General features: G+C 35.0%; 1 protein-coding gene across 1 annotated transcript in view; it reads left to right on the forward strand.

Annotated features, from left to right (window-relative positions):
* Window positions 1-21,955, forward strand: part of ACSL3 (acyl-CoA synthetase long chain family member 3) — a 62,011-nt gene that overhangs the window by 2,046 nt on the left and 38,010 nt on the right. Inside the window, exon 2 of the mRNA XM_058187607.1 lies at window positions 20,467-20,564. The gene's annotated coding sequence lies outside the window, so the exon portion shown is untranslated. The remainder of the gene's footprint in view (window positions 1-20,466; window positions 20,565-21,955) is intronic.

The raw sequence follows: 21,955 nt of genomic DNA on the forward strand, positions 1-21,955 counted from the left end.
TTGTACAACAACATATACATTTGATCTGTATCATCAGTGTCAATTATAGATATGTTACATTTCCAGCATGGTGTTTAGCTTCATTTGAGTTCTTCATGGCCATGTTAACATTCTGATGAAGAAGAAATCTTCAGCATTAAGAAATGTAAAACCTGAGGCTCTGTTCCTGAATTACTGCATTATTTTAAGAGTTTCAGATTCATGTCAGCAGAATTCAAAATGAAATTTTTGGATCACTTTGCTATAATTGAGATACTGGAATCAGAAAGTATGCACCAATGTTTGCTTAGAATTTAGCTGCATCTCTTTTATATTAGCATGTATCTTATGCTCAAGAAATAATTCTGGTGTGATTGCTGTTTCTGATCTCAAATGAGTCTTTTAATATCCACTCATCGTAGAGGTTTTGAATGCATGATTTTTACATCCTAATTCTCTTAATTCTTCATTTGATTAGGATTTTCCTTCCTGATTTTTTTATTCTTGATGTATTATCTAGCTCAGGAGTCCCCAACCCCCAGTCTGTGGATCGGCATGTCAGGAACTGGGTTGCACAAACAAGTGAAGCCCCATCCCCAGTATGCAAGTAGCACAGAAAACCATGCCTCCTTCTGGTCTGCAGAAAATCCTTTCTTCACGGAACCGGTCCCTGGTGCCTAAAACATTGAATACCACTGATCTAACTATTCACTTTTAAAAATGCTATTCCTGTTAAGGAATTTATTTTTAATTTTTAAAAAATGCTTATTTTTAAGAGAACCAACAAGATTCAAAAAATATTTTTTTTAAAAAAAACCTTCCAAAAGGATTCTTTTACTGGATGGCCATAATAAAAGCAGAAAAGGAATGATGTAAATCTACCTCATCCAGCTGCTCTATATGCAAAAAGAGCCTTTCCAAGTTAACAGTTGCAATTCCTAGACTGGGGACTTTGCAGACAATCTCCTATCACTTTCCATTTGGGCTGCTGCAATATATTCTCCATGGAGCTGTGGAGGAAGACTATTTAGAAATTTATTGGTCCAGAATGTGTGGGCCATGATGGGGCATACCATGTTATGCCCATATGATGCCTCTGTTCCATGACCTGTAGTAGTTGCCTTCTAGCATCCAGGTACAATTCAAAGTGTTGGTTATTACCCATAAAGACTTTCATGGCATAGGCCTGACTATCTGAAGAACCATTTTTCTGATGGTTTCTGCCCCATCCTGGACAATTATACAGATTAAGAATGCTCATATTTAATAAATAGTCAGGTTATCACTAGGACTTTTCTACAGGTACCCATTTAAGTAAATAATAAGATATAATTGTAGGTAATAAGTATTGCTCTTTAAAACTACACATTTAATCCTAATAGTATAATTATAGTACTACACTATATATTTTGAATTTTCTAAAGCAAGAAATTAAACAGTATTATGAGAAAATTGATAATTATCATAGTTATAAGAGATACACATTGCAAACAGGTCTTTTCTATTCATATCAGAAATAATAGACTAGGTAAACTACCATACATACATGTTTATAAGCTCATCCGTGTATAAACCAATCCTTGAATTTTTGACCAAGATGTTGTGAAAAACGAATCACCCATGGATAAACTAGTTCTTCAGGTTTTTGTATCCTTTAGTATTTACTACTGGCTTTTCCATAGGTTTCCATTTTTCACATATTTTGGTTAAAAATTTGAGTGTCAGCTTAACTTCAGTTGGGCATGTTCATAAGTATATACAAGTTATATAGGTACTTTTAAAAAGTATTAATGTATGTTCTCGTGGATAACCCTATCTATGTATAAGGAAATAAATTTAACAAGTCACACCTAATTTTGGCACCTAAAATTATTTTTTATTTACAAGTATAAACAGTATGGTAGGTTTATCCTCTAGCTTTAAATTACAAAATCCATTTTACTCAGCAAGCACTTGTAGACATGCAAGTTGTCAGCAATAGTAGTTAAATGCATTTCAATGATATCTTTTTCAGAGAGGCAAACACTAGGCCCAAACATTATATAACATTATATAACAAACTAGCAGTGGTTGGATTAGTGTAACGTATAACATTAAAACAAATCCCATGATGCATTAGGGGTACATGTAAACCTACTCTGATAATCTTGTGGTGTATAACTTTGATATACTGGTGTGCGTGTGTGTATTATTTTTGTCTTATTTTTGGGGAAACTGTGTATTTCTATTAATAAAAGCATGTAGGGACTTTCTGTTTTGAAAATATGCATGCCTCTAAGAAATCATAATTCTTTGCCCCAGACGACAGTCCTCTGTGTGCCCTTTTTCTACTGCATTTGTCCTTCAGTTGGGTTTAGCATGGAAATACTTACTGTTGGAAGAACTCACTGAGCGCATTGGAATTTCTTCCGAATGCTAGCTGAATTGGATTAATTGTTTATAACAATGTTTTCAACTTTATGTCTATGAAAACACTAAACATCATCTTGTTTATGCAAGAATATCTGTGTAGCTCAGTGGATTCTATGAAGTACTCTATTGGTGATGCTCAATAAGATACTTATATTTAAGACATGCAGAAATAGTGTATGTGAGGCACACTTTGCTAGTCAATGGCCAAAGTAATAATTACAAATGACTCTTTGAGGCATACCTTCCCCAAACAGAAAGAAGTCCATTAGAGGCAAAAGAATCATTAGCCTCAATTTTTGTATACTGAGATAAAATGATGGAATTATTCAGCAGATGCTTTTTGGGCTTTGGGATTGGAGGAGCCTACAAAAGATTTAGAGTCAGAATAAAATAAGATTTTGTTCTAGTTAGATTTATGTGTTACTTGGATGTGTCATTAAAAACAGTTAAAATGTTGGAATGTTTATTCAGAACTTAGACTACTTGGGCCTGGTATTCATGGACAAGCTGAAGACAAGCTGCTTCCCTTCACTAGCAGTAAGAAAATTTGTTTGAAGTATTTCCACTTTGATAGAATTATCACCTTATACTGATTGGTATTCCAAATGTTAAATGTTGCAGACTTGAATTAGTTTTCATTTTATCCGCATCTCATGATACCTCTCCAAAAGCTGTTATTTCATTTGGTTAGTAGGAAGAATGATAATAGCATTAATTTAGTGCTTACTTGAAGAATTCAGCCTTTAGCCTAATTCAGTCTAAGAATTGCCTCTTTCAAGAATGTGCAATCTAAATTCTTAAGGACCATATTTCAAGGCCCATGATGTGTTCCTAATATGGTCTTCAGCCATGGGGTTAGTGTAACCAAATTCAAATTCGTATTTACATTCCCTCAAAGGTTGCATATACCCAACTTCCCGTAAGCAAACCTGTGATTTTAAGCAATGACTTCATTTCATTTTGAGGTAGGATATTGTGTGAGAAATTGAAGTGTTGTGTTCTCTCACTATAAAGATCTAGTGGAACTAGTCCATCATAAAAAAAATAGTCTAAATTATACTGGATCCTTGGATAGTTCCAAGTGCTCATATATGCTGCTTAAAATCTGTCTTAGAACATTGCTGAAGATCTTTTTTTAACATTAAAGTAACATTTATTTGCTCTTTTGTGGCCAGTTTTAGAGATTCAGATTTAATGGCAATGGTATTTCATCTTTCCCATTCCCTACAATTCTGTTTTAAAAAGAGCTAATATTAAGGCCTGCAACTGGTTAGTTGGCTGGTTGCTGGCAGAATGCTGAGCTAAAAAAACTATTTCTCTGAAACAACATTTCAAGAACAATTGCACTGAATGAACCTTTGCAATCTTGGAGTTGTAATCATTGGGAGAACTGCAGCAGTTTGGAAAAGATAGGCAAATATACTTTGTAGTTTAGTTGTAATCAATAATGGATGTTTAACATTTGCAAAAACTTAAAATGATTTTATTCAGAAATTTATACAGGTGCCTATTTTTAGTACATAATTCTGGGCAGGAATCATACAAAGACAATATGAACATCCATGTTCCATTACAATAATACAGTCCAAGGAAAATGTAAGAAGTGAGACACCATATAAAAATTCCAGAAGACACACAGTACGAATACTGTGCTCTGCTAACATCCTGACCCCAGCAGCAGCACAATTTTATATTTTGCTTAAGTATGACAATGTAATTGCCAGTAAAGCAAATCCACACTAATATTTTATATATTCATTTTACTGAGAAATTAAATGATGATGCAAAAGCTGGAGCATACTGCTACTTTTTTGTATTATGTAGATTTTGCCTGATAAAAAAGTTAAAACACAAATGAAAGCCATAGTAGCTTTCCATGAGGAAGTGGATTTTATAATAGTGTAATAAAATTGAAAGTGTCACTGGTAATTTCAGTGTCTTCCAGTTTATGTGGGCAGCTTTTATTCAATACCATTATTCGATTTCAAAGTAGAATGTATATTTTCCATCTTTCAAAATCTTATTGATAGATTAGAAGGTTCTTTTTTCACTGGCCTGCTTAAAGGTAACATTAAAACAGCTTGTTTATTCTATTACATGCCATTATTTATAAGAATAAACTTCAAAGAATCTGAAACATGCTGTCAAGTTGTGTTAACATCCAGCTCATCTTCCATAATTTTATGCACAACCATATTTTCATCTTCAGTTCTGAAGTTTACAGAATGCCTTAAAATTGCTGATTATTAGCTACTATATAGTTGAATAATGGATTTCAATGAGACAGTGCACAGGATTGCAATTTAATCTGTTTGTATGGCATAATATGATTAATGAGATTAATGGCTAGAACATTTGAAAATGATTTAAGAAAGTTTCAACATAACTTGAATATATAATTAATATATAATTAATATAATTAAGGGTTTAATTTGCTTAGCTGGAAGTTTTCCTCTATTGAAATTACCGTATATTTAATAGGCTATATAATAGCTCTTTGTATCTGCTTAATAAAAAAATTTTAAAACCTTCCAAAAGCTTAATTCAAAATATGTAGAAAATTATGAAAAGACAGGTTTTAAAACAAACTCTGATTAAAAGTGTACCGTATTAATCAGCATAAATATAAGTTTGGAGAATGGGAGCTGCAGTACAAAAAAACCTGAAGAGCATTAGGTCAGGTTTTCCAAACTGCCGATACTTGCAACACTGCATTTCTGCTAAAAAAACAAAACAGAATATTTCGACAAATTTGTAATTATTTAAAGGAGAAATATCCCCTCCGCCCAAAAAAGACTCCAGCACAAATCCCTTTTAAACGCTAAAGTTGCCTTACTTATCTTTAATAGCGAAATGCTATAGCCATGCTTGAAAGGTGGGTTTGTTATCAGTGCCTGAATCTTCCGCCGGGGGCGCTTCCAGGGCCTGGGCTGAGTAATCGGCCGATACGTCTTGGCTTGGAGCCGCGCGAGGATCGGGCTGCTACTTGGCTGCCTTTGCGTGCGTGAGTCAGAAGTGGGGGCCGGGGAGAAAAGCTACTAGTGTGGAATCGCGTCACAAGGCGGATTTTCCGTTTCCACGGCAACCCCTCTTCGGAAGCTGCGCTTAACACCAAGGTAGAGGAAATAGATGGCGGGGCGCCTGTCTGAGAAAACGGAGGGTGGGAAGGGCTACCCGGTGGATGGGAGGAAAGCGGGAAAAACTTGCCGCCCTCCCGCCCACCGGGGGCTCTCAGGTAAAGTTTACCCATGAGCAGAGAGCTGCAGTTAAAAAAAAAAGCCATATGAATCTGAAAGATGCTGGATAGTAGCCACTTCTCACCCGTTTGCACCACATTGGCTCCGAGGAAACACGTATATAAACAATAGATTGCAAGAAAGCTGACTAGTTTGAATCGTGCTATTAAAAAAAGAACACTAGAGGGCGTACACTGAATGTACGTCAATTCACAGGATAAACTTTCCCAATTAACCATTGGTATGACTCGTGTTAATCCTGGGAATTTAAAGAATAAATATAGGGAAGATTTTAAAACATTTACAGAAAAGCATCCCTCCTCTGAACCCTTATTTTTTGTTCTTGATAACTTACTAGGATGCTGCCCCGGACATGTTTCCCTTTTATTATCCAATGAAAACTAATCATTTTTATGTTAAAACCCATTTGGGTTCAGAAATTTACATTTTTAGTTGCTTGTTCTTTATAGCAGCCTGCCATGACTAATGAAATTTAATATTGTGGAGTATCACAATAGTAGAGTTGGATGTTATTAAACTTGTTTTTTTCTGTATTACATCTGCTAAAATCAGATATGTTTAATTTTTGGACAGCAGACATGTTTGCTGATTTAAGTTGTAGCAACAGTTACATTGCTAGCAAATGATATTGTGATAATATTTTTAAGTTCTATACTGCCACTGAATAGTGATCAGAGTAAGTCAATAGATAACATTTTGTGCCTTCAAGTCAATGTTAACTCCTAGTGATTGCTTAGATTAGTCCCTGCACTTTCTTACAAAATTTCAGAATTACTGTCTCTGTTTCTAGCCTGATGCCCTAAGCACTACTCAAGCCAGCTCTCAATATATTACTATATTTAATACATTTTTGTAAGGTGTATTTGACATAATAGAGCTGAATTGGATTCCTTTAAAGTAAATTTAATACTATCTATATGGAAGGTTAAATACAAATAGCCAGAAAACCTTAGTGTAATCTTATTCTCAAACTAACCCTAGAATTTTTTTTCAATTTACTAATTAAGCTATAAATTAAAAGGTTTTTTTTTTACCACTTTTCAAATAAGAAAATGTGCACTTCCATATAATATGCTAAATAATTTATGTATTTGAATGACCAGTAATATATATAGAACTCTTAAAGTATATCATATTGTGTTTCCCTTTGATCTTTACATGTGTTAATGTTTGGTCTGCATTTAATCATTAGAAACAATAACTACAACTTTTGTTTCAAAAAGATTATTTTAAACATGGTTTTTAAGAAGGAAGGAAATTGTTTTAGCATTTTGAACACCTTCCAGAAATGTGCAACCTGATCCAACATGTTTAAAAATTAAAATAATAATATTATTATTATTATTATTATTATTATTATTATTATTATTATTATTATTATTATTATTATTATTATTATTATTATTATTATTATTATTATTATTATTTCTACCATAATGTTCTGGGATAGTAAGCTCAGAAATTTTTCAGCACTGTCCTACAAGATGCTCTTGGAAATTACAAAATAGCCCAAAAATTAAGTGAGATTTCAGATGCTTCTGACTCCTCTGGAGTGCAGCTTGTTCATTGGTAGCTTTTTACTATGCATTGTTGGAAGTCTGAGAAAAATACAATTGTTCAGTAGTTGGTTTGTATTGGAATGTAAACTGATCTTTCTGAGCCCTTTTTGAGGGCTTTATTTTACAAATTGCACTTTTAACTAGATCAGAGGTGACAAACTCATGTTGTCATGGCATCATCTCATGATGTATCGCAACTCCCCCCCTTTGCTAAACTGGGCGTGGCCAATGTGTGATGCATCCAGTGAGTTTGACAGCCCTAAACTAGATCATTGGTAAGATTTTAAAGGGTTCTGCCAGAATTTATCAGCTTCTGTAGCTTAATTGTTAGCTATAGTTTGGAAACCCAATTAACTTAATTTTCAAGGATGGTTGGCTCTAATTCAGTGATTAAACTTTCATACCTCTCACTGATTTTTGGCATTTTTTTTGGTACAATTCTGTTATTTGTATTCTTTCTTCTTTGTATAGATAATCTTCATTTAGTGACCACAGCTGGGATCAACAATTGGGTTGTTAAAAAAGCAGTCACTAAGTGAAACTGTCACTCTGCTTATTTCAGCTTTGGTTTGCTTTACAGACCTGTGAAGATTGTAAATGCAATGATTGGTCATAGAGTTACTGTTCTTCATCACTATCCTAATTGTGAATAGTCACTAAACGAGGCAGTCACTAAATGAGTACAACCTGTATTTTCTTTCTCCAGTATATATCACATTTTTCCCTCCGTGTCTTTGCATTATTTATATAAATATGACTCTGCCTTTTCCTGCTATTTTCTGGAACCCAGTGTTTAGCTGAGCAATTTTTTCTCTCTTGTTTTATTTTCTGTCTTTTGTCAGCTATTTTTCAGTTCTAGGCCATTTCATCTTCTTTTGGTTTTCTTTTTCCATCTGGGGATAGATAGTTAACTACAGGTTCTGTATACCTTGCCTAATAATTTATTTATTTATTTTTATTTATTTATTATTTAAATTTTTATACCGCCCTTCTCCCGAAGGACTCAGGGCGGTTCACAGCCAGATAAAAAATACACAATAATACAATATAAATACGATTAAAATACAATTAAAAAACTTATTAAATTGGCCAAGATTAAAAATTTAAAATAAAAACCCATTAAAAACCCATAAATTTAAAAACTAACCCAGTCCAGCGCAGATGAATAAGTGAGTTTTAAGCTCGCGACGAAAGGTTCGGAGGTCCGAAGTTGGCGGAGTCCTGGGGAGTTCGTTCCAGAGGGCGGAGCCCCACAGAGAAGGCCCTTCCTGGGCGTCGCCAGAGGACACTGTCGCGACGGCACCCTGAGAGTCCTCTCTGTGAGGCGCACGGGTCGGTGAGAGGTATTCGGTAGCAGCAGGCGGTCCCGTAAATAGCCCGGCCTATTAGCTACTATATAGTTGAATAATGGATTTCAATGAGACAGTGCACAGGATTGCAATTTAATCTGTTTGTATGGCATAATATGATTAATGAGATTAATGGCTAGAACATTTGAAAATGATTTAAGAAAGTTTCAACATAACTTGAATATATAATTAATATATAATTAATATAATTAAGGGTTTAATTTGCTTAGCTGGAAGTTTTCCTCTATTGAAATTATATTTAATAGGCTATATAATAGCTCTTTGTATCTGCTTAATAAAAAGATTTTAAAACCTTCCAAAAGCTTAATTCAAAATATGTAGAAAATTATGAAAAGACAGGTTTTAAAACAAACTCTGATTAAAAGTGTACCGTATTAATCAGCATAAATATAAGTTTGGAGAATGGGAGCTGCAGTACAAAAAAATCTGAAGAGCATTAGGTCAGGTTTTCCAAACTGCCGATACTTGCAACACTGCATTTCTGCTAAAAAAACAAAACAGAATATTTCGACAAATTTGTAATTATTTAAAGGAGAAATATCCCCTCCGCCCAAAAAAGACTCCAGCACAAATCCCTTTTAAACGCTAAAGTTGCCTTACTTATCTTTAATAGCGAAATGCTATAGCCATGCTTGAAAGGTGGGTTTGTTATCAGTGCCTGAATCTTCCGCCGGGGGCGCTTCCAGGGCCTGGGCTGAGTAATCGGCCGATACGTCTTGGCTTGGAGCCGCGCGAGGATCGGGCTGCTACTTGGCTGCCTTTGCGTGCGTGAGTCAGAAGTGGGGGCCGGGGAGAAAAGCCACTAGTGTGGAATCGCGTCACAAGGCGGATTTTCCGTTTCCACGGCAACCCCTCTTCGGAAGCTGCGCTTAACACCAAGGTAGAGGAAATAGATGGCGGGGCGCCTGTCTGAGAAAACGGAGGGTGGGAAGGGCTACCCGGTGGATGGGAGGAAAGCGGGAAAAACTTGCCGCCCTCCCGCCCACCGGGGGCTCTCAGGTAAAGTTTACCCATGAGCAGAGAGCTGCAGTTTAAAAAAAAAGCCATATGAATCTGAAAGGTGCTGGATAGTAGCCACTTCTCACCCGTTTGCACCACATTGGCTCCGAGGAAACACGTATATAAACAATAGATTGCAAGAAAGCTGACTAGTTTGAATCGTGCTATTAAAAAAAGAACACTAGAGGGCGTACACTGAATGTACGTCAATTCACAGGATAAACTTTCCCAATTAACCATTGGTATGACTCGTGTTAATCCTGGGAATTTAAAGAATAAATATAGGAAAGATTTTAAAACATTTACAGAAAAGCATCCCTCCTCTGAACCCTTATTTTTTGTTCTTGATAACTTACTAGGATGCTGCCCCGGACATGTTTCCCTTTTATTATCCAATGAAAACTAATCATTTTTATGTTAAAACCCATTTGGGTTCAGAAATTTACATTTTTAGTTGCTTGTTCTTTATAGCAGCCTGCCATGACTAATGAAATTTAATATTGTGGAGTATCACAATAGTAGAGTTGGATGTTATTAAACTTGTTTTTTTCTGTATTACATCTGCTAAAATCAGATATGTTTAATTTTTGGACAGCAGACATGTTTGCTGATTTAAGTTGTAGCAACAGTTACATTGCTAGCAAATGATATTGTGATAATATTTTTAAGTTCTATACTGCCACTGAATAGTGATCAGAGCAAGTCAATAGATAACATTTTGTGCCTTCAAGTCAATATTAACTCCTAGTGATTGCTTAGATTAGTCCCTGCACTTTCTTACAAAATTTCAGAATTACTGTCTCTGTTTCTAGCCTGATGCCCTAAGCACTACTCAAGCCAGCTCTCAATATATTACTATATTTAATACATTTTTCTAAGATGTATTTGACATAATAGAGCTGAATTGGATTCCTTTAAAGTAAATTTAATACTATCTATATGGAAGGTTAAATACAAATAGCCAGAAAACCTTAGTGTAATCTTATTCTCAAACTAACCCTAGAATTTTTTTTCAATTTACTAATTAAGCTATAAATTAAAAGGTTTTTTTTTACCACTTTTCAAATAAGAAAATGTGCACTTCCATATAATATGCTAAATAATTTATGTATTTGAATGACCAGTAATATATATAGAACTCTTAAAGTATATCATAATGTGTTTCCCTTGATCTTTACATGTGTTAATGTTTGGTCTGCATTTAATCATTAGAAACAATAACTACAACTTTTGTTTCAAAAAGATTATTTTAAACATGGTTTTTAAGAAGGAAGGAAATTGTTTTAGCATTTTGAACACCTTCCAGAAATGTGCAACCTGATCCAACATGTTTAAAAATTAAAATATTATTATTATTATTATTATTATTATTATTATTATTATTATTATTATTATTATTATTATTATTATTATTATTATTATTATTATTATTTCTTCTACCATAATGTTCTGGGATAGTAAGCTCAGAAATTTTTCAGCACTGTCCTACAAGATGCTCTTGGAAATTACAAAATAGCCCAAAAATTATGTGAGATTTCAGATGCTTCTGACTCCTCTGGAGTGCAGCTTGTTCATTGGTAGCTTTTTACTATGCATTGTTGGAAGTCTGAGAAAAATACAATTGTTCAGTAGTTGGTTTGTATTGGAATGTAAACTGATCTTTCTGAGCCCTTTTTGAGGGCTTTATTTTACAAATTGCACTTTTAACTAGATCAGAGGTGACAAACTCATGTTGTCATGGCATCATCACATGATGTATCGCAACTCCCCCCCTTTGCTAAACTGGGCGTGGCCAATGATGCATCCGGTGAGTTTGACAGCCCTAAACTAGATCATTGGTAAGATTTTAAAGGGTTCTGCCAGAATTTATCAGCTTCTGTAGCTTAATTGTTAGCTATAGTTTGGAAACCCTTTGGAAGGGATAGTTGGAAAAAATACAATATTTTTTCCAACTAAGAATTTTATTTAAAAGGTATACACTTTTGTCAGTTGAGAATGCGATGAAACAGCTCATGGAAGCATTTTTAATAAAATTTGTCAATTTCTGATTGTTTTACTTGGCAGAATTTGTGACACATCAATATAAGTTATCCTCAACTTATGTTTGTTTAGCAACTATTCAGAATTATGATAGCAAATGAATGAAGAAAGTTAGGAACCCTTTTTAAATGTATAATTATTGCAGCAACCTTGCAATTGTGATGAAAATCCAGGCATCTGGCATTGTGTCGATCCTTATGTCTGCCTCCAGAAGCCACACAAAAACAGGTGGGCTTACATGGTTTATGAAGCCAACAGGAATTACATTAAGCTAATAGATCACATGAGTGTTTTACTTAATCACCGCAAAGACAATGACTAAAATTTTGGGCTCATTTGTGAGTTGTAAATTACCTATATTAAGATAATCAAAAACATAAATCATTGTTATTACTTGAAGACTTGAAAGTACCACTCATAGCCAACAGTATTGCTTTTATTTTTCATCTGCTCCCTGTTACTTAAATCCATTATTCATGTCCTGTACTCTGAGATGATAGAAAACAGGTTTTAGCTTTCTCTATAATGCCTTTATGTCTTTCTTTGCAAAATTGCACATTCTTTGTATTTTCACTATTTCTCTCCTAAATTTGATTATTGATTGTTGCTGTTTTCTATACCAATTCCATTTTTAAAAATATTTCTATGGATTGATGCCCAAAACAGAATACTCATGGGTTGGATGCATTATCAGGTGAAATATTTACCTTCTCTGATTTGAAAACTATACTTGAAAAAGTTGCTTTTTCTTTTCCTTTCTTGCAAAGTCAATCTGATGCTGGTTCATATTTAATTAGTGATAAATAACTGTTCCAAACTCTCTTTCACAAGTATTGTTGTCAAGGCAGATATTCTTCATCTTATAACTGAATTTATTTATTTTTCCTCAGTAAAAGACTTCATAATTACTGTATCTTTTTTACATTTCATTGTGTTACTATTTCCCCATTTCTCTAACCTATCAAGATTGTTTTCTGACTTTGAGATATTATTTCACTGAGTTTATCTCATCTGCAAATTTGATAGATTAGAATTTAAGATACCTCCTCATTCTTTTATATTTAACAAAAAAGGAAAGGAATACAGGACTTTTTAAAAAAAACCTGGGATAACATATGTCTTCCTTCAATCATTTGATACTACACTTCCTCTCTGGAATTTCTCAAACATAATAGATAACAATTATTTGGCCAAACCATGAGCAACTCCATAATTCAATTTTCTGGCTTCAAAAAATTAAACCAATTCAAAGTAAATAGAAATTCCATGGCTGTAATTATTTCAGTCTCAAGTTTCAGTTCTGCTTCTTCAGTTTTTCAGAATTGATTTTTGGATTTGTATCTTTCTTAAAAAAACAAATTGATCCTGTAAAGGAAACTAGAGTTATTTAATCACTACAGACTTACTATTTTTCAGATTATCTTCAAAATAAACTGAAAAATAACAGATTATTAACTGTTCCAAACTCTCTTTCACAAGTATTGTTGTCAAGGCAGATATTCTTCATCTTATAACTGAATTTATTTATTTTTCCTCAGTAAAAGACTTCATAATTACTGTATCTTTTTTACATTTCATTGTGTTATTATTTCCCCATTTCTCTAACCTATCAAGATTGTTTTCTGACTTTGAGATATTATTTCACTGAGTTTATCTCATCTGCAAATTTGATAGATTAGAATTTAAGATACCTCCTCATTCTTTTATATTTAACAAAAAAGTATAAGAATACAGGACTTTGTTAAAAAAACCTGGGATAACATATGTCTTCCTTCAATCATTTGATACTACACTTCCTCTCTGGAATTTCTCAAACATAATAGATAACAATTATTTGGCCAAACCATGAGCAACTCCATAATTCAATTTTCTGGCTTCAAAAAATTAAACCAATTCAAAGTAAATAGAAATTCCATGGCTGTAATTATTTCAGTCTCAAGTTTCAGTTCTGCTTCTTCAGTTTTTCAGAATTGATTTTTGGATTTGTATCTTTCTTAAAAAAACAAATTGATCCTGTAAAGGAAACTAGAGTTATTTAATCACTACAGACTTACTATTTTTCAGATTATCTTCAAAATAAACTGAAAAATAACAGATTATTAACTGTTCCATAAAAAAAGCACTGATCAGTTTATTTTGGAGACATCTGAAGAAGGGTTTTTGGAAACCCTTTGGAAGGGATAGTTGGAAAAAATACAATATTTTTTCCAACTAAGAATTTTATTTAAAAGGTATACACTTTTGTCAGTTGAGAATGCGATGAAACAGCTCATGGAAGCATTTGTCTTTTAATAAAATTTGTCAATTTCTGATTGTTTTACTTGGCAGAATTTGTGACACATCAATTTGTTTAGCAACTATTCAGAATTATGATAGCAAATGAATGAAGAAAGTTAGGAACCCTTTTTAAATGTATAATTATTGCAGCAACCTTGCAATTGTGATGAAAATCCAGGCATCTGGCATTGTGTCGATCCTTATGTCTGCCTCCAGAAGCCACACAAAAACAGGTGGGCTTACATGGTTTATGAAGCCAACAGGAATTACATTAAGCTAATAGATCACATGAGTGTTTTACTTAATCACCGCAAAGACATATGACTAAAATTTTGGGCTCATTTGTGAGTTGTAAATTACCTATATTGAGATAATCAAAAACATAAATCATTGTTATTACTTGAAGACTTGAAAGTACCACTCATAGCCAACAGTATTGCTTTTATTTTTCATCTGCTCCTGATGTATTGTTCATTCAAATGCATTTTTGTGCAAATATATCTATTTTTAACATGAACTGAAACTCTTCTTTTTCTATTGCTTTAGTCTCTCTCTCTTAATAAATTGGAATACAATAATTAAAAGGTACAGTTATTCTACTGTGAATTTCCTACTGTGAAAATCCTACTGTGAATTTCTCTTAAGTCACGTTTGCCTTTCTGTACTAAGATGTTAAGCTCATCTTTCTTATTGTCCATACTGGGAACATTAGACAATGAAGGCCAGGGACTTAATAAGCAAATATTGTTTGTTTATTTTTACTGAATGTTTTAACAGTCTTCTTCCTAAATCTTTATCTTAGGTCCTTGGTTCAGCCTTTTCATTTCAGTTCCCACAGAATTCAATTTGAAGCCTTCCTGATCAAAGTCACTATGCTTCATTAAGTCATATCAATTCTTATGAGAACAACCCACTTTGGGCTAGTAATCCATTATTTTAAAAGTGTTCCAAGAATAAAGACATCTTCAATTTAGTACTGTTTCCCAATACTCACTTGTAAGGAACTTTTAAAAAAATCCCCAGTGAAATTCCTGTCAGCTCTCCCTATTTATTTATTGTGTGAGCTTGCGTTCAGGAAATTGCTGCCACTTGTTCCTTCTGTAGTCTGTGCAGTAGCTTTTGCAGCAGGAAGCATTCACTTGATCATCTTATGGTAATGAGCATAAACCAAGTTAGAATAATCAACTGTATTAATCCCTTTTAGCACTAAATATTTTTTCAAGAGGGGTTTCTCCTCATTTTTTGGAATATTAGAATTCACATGCCTTTCTAAAAAGGTATTTCTGTGAATATAGATCTTATCTAGAAGTTTGTATTTTGTTATTGAACTTGAAATGACATGGGTAGCTGAAACAAGAATTAAAAGGACACAGAAAAACATATAATAAAGCCAACTTCTTCAGATATGAGAAGCGCCAAAATTTTATACCTTTAATTATTACAATAGGTGTTTGTAAAGCTCTGATATGAATCATGGCTGACTGAAGACATCTCTGAAAATGAGAGGAGGCAACCACTGTGAAAAATGAAAGACCAGTGAGTAGACTGGTCCATTGAATCTCTAGTTTCTCTGGAGAGAATTGAAGATAGCCCACACGTGCACTGATGGCAGCTCCTCATGAGGAAACCATAAAACAGCAGTCTTTCACACATTTGAGTGCCAGGACCCAAGCAAGACAGAATCTTTGTTCTCAGCAGTTGGTGGAGCCTTTAATAAAGATACTATGCCAGCCAAACTCATTTTCTAATCACATTCAGAAATATTCAATTTAACCACTTCATGGATATTAGGGACCTTCAAAACAGCAAGCTTCATTTGACACCTGGTGTGTTTTATCTTCTTTGGATTTAAGAATTTTTACACAGAAACTTGAGGATTTAGTATGTAATTGTAAAAAAAAAAATACTTAAGAAAGTTATAAACAAATTGGGATACCAGAGAGATTTGGAATATTGGTGATTTTTGCTAAAAGATTTGAAAAACATGAATGTAATAAAATAATATAAAGCAAGTATATAATACATTTGTGGGAAATAATTGAAACAGATCTAAACTGTATCAGGAACTGATACAGATTGCAAATGGACATTAGAGGGAACATGAGCTGCAGTGGTGCAGTGGTTAGAATGCAGCACTACAGGCTACTTCTGCTGACTGCCGGCTGTCTGCAATTTGGCAGATCAAATCTCACCAGGTTCAAGTTGACTCAGCCTTCCATCCTTCCAAAGTGGCTAAGATGAGGACCCAGATTGTTGATGGCAGTATACTGACTCTGTAAACCTTTTAGAGAGGGCTGTAAAAGCACTGTGAAGCGGTATATAAATCTGTTGCTAAAAGTTCAGGCAAAAAGACTTAAAACGGTTAAACCACCTATAACTTTTTCTTATCTTGAGGTTTTTTTTTCTTTGAAAAATAAACTAAAATATTAATAACTAATATCGCAGAAAGGTTAGAAATTTCAAAGGATAAATTTTTAGAAGATGATATGAACTTTTATCTGGCATAGATATTATAGAGTTTGAAGGCATGGAAGACAATAAAATTGAGATTACTAAAACGGGAATTGAAAAGACAAATTAAGAAAAGGATCTGGACATGGAACAGCTTCAAGAATAAATTCTGAACAATGCCTCTTTATGGAATTTACAGAGTAGTCTTTGAAGATTCCTTTAAATGGGAAAAAGTGATGAAAGATCAATCCTGCAGTGCCATAGGAATAATTTAATGATCGAGATTGTATAGAACAAAAGAAAATATAAACTATTTGACTTGGGATAAATTTCAATATTTTTTATATTTGATATTTTGGGAAACTGCTGAACTAGGACTGAAAAATAAGAATTTCTAAACTGGATATAGATAAAAGTTAAGTTATGAGAGAAGAGTTTTTTATTTGTAACTTTAAAAATAATTGAAAACTGATTATATTAGTTTATGGTTGGAGTGATGAAGGTTCAAAACCACTTTATTAGTGTTTTGTTGCCTTTTCTCCTGTTTTCTTTTTTCTGCAGGTTCTGAACTTTTGTTTTGTTTTTTGTATTGTATTTGTATTAGTTTTTATTTTGAGCTAATCTGAGAATAGTTCTGATCTCTGGAATCTCTATAGTTGTGGCATAGGATTGAGGGAGAGCAATGTTCCCTCTAATTTTTCACGAGTCTGAGCAAGCACACTAACTCCCTGAGCGGTCCCTTGGACCACTGTGAGCAACATCAGACGTGCGGGTCATGCCAGCATCGCATCCATTCAAGTCACATGATTTATTAAAAGAATCAAATTACAGCATTTACATTTCTGTTATAACACTTTTAATTAAGTGATTTAGCCCACTTACACAATGAAAATTACAAAAATCTTGTTAAAGATTAAACTCCCGATTTTGAAAACATACTTAACATTTTTATTATAAAGCTCTGACTTGCATTATGAGCATAAGCCATTGTGTGAAGCTCCTGCCATGCACTGGGTGAGATTGTTCTACTGTGGTCTGGGAGACAGTCAAGTAACTCTTTTTCCACAAAATTCAGTATATGACTCACTCATTTGATTTTTACAACTCAAACTAGTGGCAGTGTTCAATGATCAATATCCATAAAAGAAAATTGTAAATAAGTGACACTAGATGAGCACATTCTGATTGAAGACTTAAATCTCACCTTAATTTTCCCGTCTGTCCTCCTCACGTCTCCAATGGTTGTACACATTGTCCAGGTTGATGTCCTCGTCTGCTTGCAGCTTTGACTTTATGCGCATCAGCTGGTCCAAATGATCCACTTCAAGACGATTTCTGGATGCTGTTTTGATCCGATTCATTAAACTAAATCCTCTTTCACAATCCGCACTGGATGCTTGAAATGTAGCACAAATATCCACAAGCTGTGAGACGTGTTTCAGCTCCTCACATTTTAGTGTTGCAGCCACCATATCTGAAAATGTGCTGATTGACCCTTGTTTCAGTTTTTGCCTCATTATGTACTTGAATTCAGCATATTCACCGTTAATGTCCTCCACAGAATGTGGCTGGTGGAGAATGGCCTCATACTTCTTTGCCAATGTGGCAATGTCTGCTGCTCCGTACTCAAAACTGATGTCTGAGCTCAATGCCTCAATGTCCAATGCAGACCACTCCTTTAATTCATCCTCTGGAAAACGAGCATCCAAGTGATCGCAGAGATTACGAATAAAACAAATAATCTCACCGCCGGTATCTCTGCCATCAGCTGACGAGGCCCTCATCGCCTCTTTGACGCGGTCACTCCACTTGATATCCTTTTCCCCTGTCAAGTATTGGGAACGCAGCTTCTCAATCTTTGCTCTTGCAAAGCAGTGCCCCTCCATCACAGTCAGGTTGCGTTTTTGAAAAGAAAGACACAGCTGTGCCAGCTCGCCCAAAACATCTCCTAGAGCAGTGAGAGTAAACTTGAACTTTGAATCGGTCAGTTTTTTGTAACAGTAATTCGCCACTGGATCTCTGTTATCACTGGATTCTCTCTTGCAGTATTCTTCCAGGACAGTGTAGTTCCTCAGAACAGCATTCACGGCTTTGTCCCGCGACAGCCACCGCACTTCGTTCAGAGGCCTGAATGACAGTGAATCCTCATCAAGAATCTTTGCTAGCTCTTCCAATTTTCCCCTCTTTACAGTGGATCTAGAGAAAGTGGAATAAACCGTTCTAAGAAAAGTTTCCACGTCACGCATCAAAGGTACGCCTTTCACGCATCATCAATGCCCAAGTCCTCTCTATGGGCTACACAGTGTTGCTCAGTTAGATGTGGTATTTGCTGCTTTAATAAAGCTGCAACTCCGTTGTGCTTTCCTAACATTACTGAGGCACCGTCGGAGGTCAGCATCACCATTCTCTGCATGTCTAGTTTATGATTGGTGTAAAACTGAGTTATTGCCTGCATAATATCCCGAGCGGTGCATGCTGTCAGCTGGACAATGCCGCCAAATACAGTTTTATGGTTGACGTTGTTTTCCTCTCTGTATTTAATATACAGGACTAGCATTTTGTGCACTGTTATGTCTGTGCTCTCATCTACGATCAGGGTGTGCCAAGGTGCATTTTTAACTTTACACATCGTCTCATTCTGCACTATTTGATTGATGGAATTCACAAACTCAAAGGCATAATTTTTGCTTCGCCAGCTTTCTGGAATAGTCACGTACTTTGCCATGTGATCGTGAATTTGTTGAACCGACAGCATAGAGGCATTCATGTTAATGGCTAGGAGAATATTGTCGATGAGAATTTTAACTTGCTCGGGGTTGGATTTCTTTACGAGTGACAGCTCGTTCCTCTTCTCTCGATCTTTGGTGCTCTCCCTCAACAATGTACCGATCCCCATTCCCATCTTGCATCTTCTTACAATTCCCACCGCTTTCAAATGACTTTGGTGCTGAATGTGACGCTTGAGGTAGTCCAGCTTCCATTCTGTCCACATTTTCCCCTCCGAAAACTCGCTTGCTATTTTGGCTTCGCAACATATTTTGCAGAGCAGACCTTTCTCGCTCGAAAAAGAAAAAATCTCACCCAGTTTCACAGTTTTTTCTTCCGTTTGCACATACGCCGACAGCCATTCCATCTTAAAAGAATCGCATTTCTTTTTTACTTTGGCTTGGTGAGGGGATGTGCCACTGCCCGTTCGTTTTGCCATTATTACAACTTACAAGGGGTTAGCATAAACAGCACTTAGCATTAATCTTCACTCCACATTGGCCACATCGGCTAGCTAAAACACGCCACAAATGGACGCCTGTCAATGACGTTGATTAGCTGCGCAGCACAGATTCAGCTAGCTAAAACTTTTAGCTAGAATCGGCTAGCTAAAAGTTTTAGCTAGCCGAATCTGTGCTGCCCAGCTAATCAACGCCTGTCAAATTACGTTGATTAGCTGCGCAGCACAGATTCGGCTAGCTAAAAGTTTTAGCTAGAATCGGCTAGCTAAAAGTTTTAGCTAGCCGAATCTGTGCTGCGCAGCTAATCAACGCCTGTCAAATTACGTTGATTAGCTGCCCAGCACAGATTCGGCTAGCTAAAAGTTTTAGCTAGCCGATTCTAGCTAAAAGATTTTACTAGAACTCTACCTGCTCCTTCCATCAAATGGGACCTTAAAGCTTCAAATTTCTGAACATTCTCAATGATTATGTAGGTTTAAAATGCTTAAACTCTTATACCTGCCACTTCCAAGCTGCAAGCAATTATGTACAATTTAACTGTGAATAGGACATTTTTTCCTCCTTGTAAACACTTTCAATTATATGGGTTATCCATGATTTTACCTGTGGTAATTGCAACCCTTTATCTGGACTGAAAATCAATGTATCTCCTGATTTTGGTATTTGTTTCAAGAATTCATTAACTTGCAATTAGTTTTATAACTTGCTTAATTGTTGTTAATTTTAAATTTTTAAAATTCTCTGCTGTGCTTGTTAGTTATAATCAGGTAAATTAATCCAAACTAATTAGAGTGTTAAATAAACTTTGTAGATATCATTTTGTATCAATATAAGTAAAATTTTTATTTCTGTTATTTATTGGTTGCTTATTTCTTTTTAATTTTTTTATTTTTAGGTTTGCTCAGTCAGTATTTGAACAAACCAAGTGAGGCTGAAGTGTCTTGAAATAGTTTCCATATTGCTACCAGTCATAACAATGACAAGTCATTTAAGGTTTGTATTGACCATTTGTGCTTCCTTTTAGATTAATTTATCGTCATCAGGTTACCCAGTGAAAAAATGAACACATTTATTTATTTGATTTCTGTAGCTGTCAATCTTGAAAAGTGATTGCAGGATACATCATAAAATATAAAAACAATACAAAATAAATATAACATAACATAACATCAGAGTTGGAAGGGACCTTGGAGGCCTTCTAGTCCAACCCCCTGCCCAGGCAGGAAACCCTACACCATCTCAGTCAGATGGTTATCCAACATTTTCTTAAAAATTTCCAGTGTTGGAGCATTCACAACTTCTGAAGGCAAGTCGTTCCACTTATTAATTGTTCTAACTGTCAGGAAATTTCTCCTTAGTTCTAAGTTGCTTCTTTCTTTGACCAGTTTCCACCCATTGCTTCTTGTTCTACCCTCAGGTGCTTTGGTGAACAGCCTGACTCCCTCTTCTTTGTGGCAGCCCCTAAGATATTGGAACACAGCTATCATGTCTCCCCTAGTCCTTCTTTTTGTTAAACTAGACATACCCAGTTCCTGCAACCGTTCTTCATATGTTTTATCCTCCAGTCCCCTAATCATCTTTGTTGCTCTTCTCTGCACTCTTTCTAGAGTCTCAACATCTTTTTTACATCGTGGCGACCAAAACTGGATGCAATATTCCAAGTGTGGCCTTACCAAGGCATTATAAAGTGGCACTAACACTTCACGTGATCTTGATTCTATCCCTCTGTTTATGCAGCCCAGAACTGTGTTGGCTTTTTTAACAGCTGCTGCACACTGCTGGCTCATATCTAAATGGTTATCCACTAGGACTCCAAGTGGCACCAAGTAAACTATTATATAAAGTAAAGTAAACATATATATGGCACCAAGTAAACTATTGCTATGGATGGTAATACATCTAGGAAATGGCACTCTTAAAACACTTGAGTCCCAGGCCTGGGCACACAAGCTAGTCTTTACAGCTTTGCAAAAGGCAGCAAGATTGGCATTGTTATTTTTTCTATTTCTTAGTTAATAAATACATATTCAAAAGTAACAGAGGTCATGTCTGCTCTTTAATACTGTATGGAAATAGCAATAAATCAAGGTGGGAAACATTTGAGAATGCAGGCGGATAATTCAGTATGGTATCACATTCTACTTTATAGCAGAGAATATCCATAATTCTCTTCCAGATTCCCTCCCCAAATAGGAAGCTGTGCACATTAAAAAGTCTTCTCAGCTGCTCATACTCCAGAGCAGTTCTCTCATTAGAATGGTTGCCTCCTTGCCAATGTTTAGGAAAACCAGTAAGACATAATTTAAATTAATTTAAATTTAAAAACCAGAGACAGGGAAAAAAAGATCCTTTGCCTAGCTCTCCAAAGACAACATAGTAAGTGC

The sequence above is a fragment of the Ahaetulla prasina genome, chromosome 6, assembly GCF_028640845.1.
Source record: "Ahaetulla prasina isolate Xishuangbanna chromosome 6, ASM2864084v1, whole genome shotgun sequence".
Lineage (NCBI taxonomy): Eukaryota > Metazoa > Chordata > Lepidosauria > Squamata > Colubridae > Ahaetulla > Ahaetulla prasina.